The 2,653-nt window shown below is 50.2% G+C and overlaps 1 protein-coding gene across 4 annotated transcripts in view; it reads right to left on the reverse strand.

The window, feature by feature from the left end:
* Positions 1–2,653, reverse strand: part of GRIK4 (glutamate ionotropic receptor kainate type subunit 4) — a 116,270-nt gene that overhangs the window by 65,330 nt on the left and 48,287 nt on the right. The gene's annotated exons all lie outside the window — the stretch shown is intronic.

Here is a 2,653-nt window from a genome sequence, read left to right on the forward strand (position 1 = left end):
TGCACCCATCACCCTGCTGTCGGGGGATCTACTCTCACCAAGTCTCATTGGGCTCCTTCAGGAGCCCTCCAAATTCAACGTGTCTCTCCCAGAGAAACGCATGGCCCTGTTTCTTATGTCCTCAGTTAAGCAGTTAAAGAGGAAACTGGATTGAGAAAATCAGGAAATTAAGGCCACATGCCACTATATCTCTCCTACTTTAAACAAGAGAAAAAGTGTGGAAAAATGAAACCCAAAATATTTCCCTCAAGAAGAGTGGCAGAAAATGACAGGGAAGAGGTGGAATGTGAAGGACACCACTTGCCCTGGGGAACACACCATGTGCCTTACACCACAGCCCATGAGCGTGCTAATGACCACCGATATCATCTGGTATTAACAGCCCGCGGTCACCTGGGAATGGTTTCTTGTACAATCGGTTCTGACTCTGTCACTTATGCAAGAGGTCACTTTTTGCTGTTCCTTCAGTGGATAACTTTGCGGCAAGGTTGTTTCCTGTGTCATTATTTTTACTAGGAAAAGGTCACATAAAAAATAAAGAAAAAAAAAAAAAAGAGAGACAGACTCAGTTAAATTATTTTGGCATGAAAACCTGACATTTTTCAGGTCAAAACTGTTTCATTTCAAACCATGAAAAAAAAGGTTATAATTTCTGATGAAAACAAGCCCAGAAGTGGTTCTGTGTTTTTTCCAAAGGCACGCAGATTGCTCTCATTGCATTGGAAGCCCTGAAACACCCATTTTGTTCCGTGTGTCCGTATTTTTGTAGGAGCTGCTGTGCGGCTCCAGATGAGAGTTATGGGATGCTACCGTGGTACAGCAGATAACATTTACTATCTAAATCTATGGCCATCACTTGGACATCGCTTTATTTTTTCATATAACCAAAATTTAACGCATACACGTGTGTGTAAATATGAGTAACACACGGGATGAGAACTTCCTTACAACCAACAGGCTGACAGGATGCCAGCCCTACCAACAGCACCAAAGTGCCCTCCCTTTGCTCACAGAGCTCTGAGGCAGCATCCCCATCTCCCCTCTCCCAGAGCTCCTCCTGCACGCCCTGTGTTTCCCACCTCTGGTATTACAAACCACCACGCACCTAGGCTGAAGAGATTGCCAATACCCATGGCTCGGCATTCAGAGCTTCAATTAAACCAATTAGCATCCCCATCCCTGGCTAATATTGCAGAGCAAGGAGAGGTTATATCATCCAAGTAGCAGATGAGCCTGTGTGTCCAGATGGTCACTGGAGGCGCCTGGACAGCCATCCCATCCTGACGCCGTGCACTTGGGCCCGGTTCAATGGCACCAGCCCTGATGGTCTGAATGGAGGAGCACTGGGCCAGCTGGGATGGGGGGGGGGGTTGTTGTCTTCTGGCACCAATGGGGGAAATGCGGCTCCCTGGTTCCTAACATCAGCTCTGAAAAGGGACGAGAGGGACTGGAAAGGGCTTGTCGCTGGAAAGCAGCTCTTGGGCACAGGTGGATGCTGCTGGGCCAGGTGTGATGGGCACCCAGCCCTTGCTGTGCTCTATGTGCAGGAGGTGCCAGGGCTCTCAGGACACAATGAGCCCCAGCCCCTCCCAGCCGCTGTCTCTCATCTGTTCTTCATGTTCTTCTTAGGATGGGTGCAGGGAGGCAAAGCAGTCGGCACAGAACAGGGGCTGTGGCCATGGCTGTAATTAAAGGCAGGAGGCAGGCAGTCAGATCCTGGCTCCCTGTACATACCTCTTACCTCCCTACCTATGGCGACGCAGCCCTGGAAAAGCAGCGAGCGCATCAGAGCTCCAGGGCAGCCCAATCACCCTGCTGAGCTTTACAGTGCTTAAAGAAATGGCTTAAGGATTTTCCGTCCCTGCCACAGAGCACATGCACGGGATGGGCTCAGCCACCATGAACACACAGCAGCTCTTCATTTCCTCATACGGTAACGAAGGAAGGGATGCTCAGAGCAGAGAGGGCTGTAAGTCCCTTTAAAACCCTGCTATGAGCCTCCTGGTGTCATCTCCCTGCCTCAACGAGAGGGGATAACGCTCTGTAACACCCTGAGCCCAACCCATCGGCAGCGCTCCCGCTCGCTCTGTACCTCTGTGTTCAGCACACACAGGCACACGCTGACTGCGGCACGGCCATTAAAAACAATAGAAGCGACAACGCCAAGATGCTTGCCTGTGCATGCACAGAAAGTATTCATAAAAGAGCTCATTATTAGAAAGAAGACGGGAAGAATCTTGCAAGGCGAGGAGCCCGGAGTGGTTCCGCAAAAAGCAGCTGGGAAACGGCACCATCGTTCTCTCCTGACATGACATCGCCTCTGCTAAGTTTTCCTATTGATGTAACCTAGAGCCGGCACAGCGTGGTGACAGATGGAAGGAGCCTGTGGGGAAGGATGGGGCTTTCCTGTCTGAGTTACGTGCAGCAATTGGTTGGGCTTTCTTTTCTCCTGCACTTAGTGCTCCCGATGGGGTCAGTGCGGAGGGAGAGGAGAAAGCCCGGATTCTGATTCCGATTTCACACGTCAGAGGGGAAAGAGCCAAATCAAACCAAACGATGGGAGCAGTAACTGGGAAATCGTGCCTTTCCTCACCTCCAGCCCTGCTCCTTTATTTCCTTTACAACTGTTGCATTAATGTCATTTTCAAGGGGG

This window comes from Numida meleagris, chromosome 23 (genome assembly GCF_002078875.1).
Source record: "Numida meleagris isolate 19003 breed g44 Domestic line chromosome 23, NumMel1.0, whole genome shotgun sequence".
Taxonomy (NCBI): Eukaryota; Metazoa; Chordata; class Aves; order Galliformes; family Numididae; genus Numida; species Numida meleagris.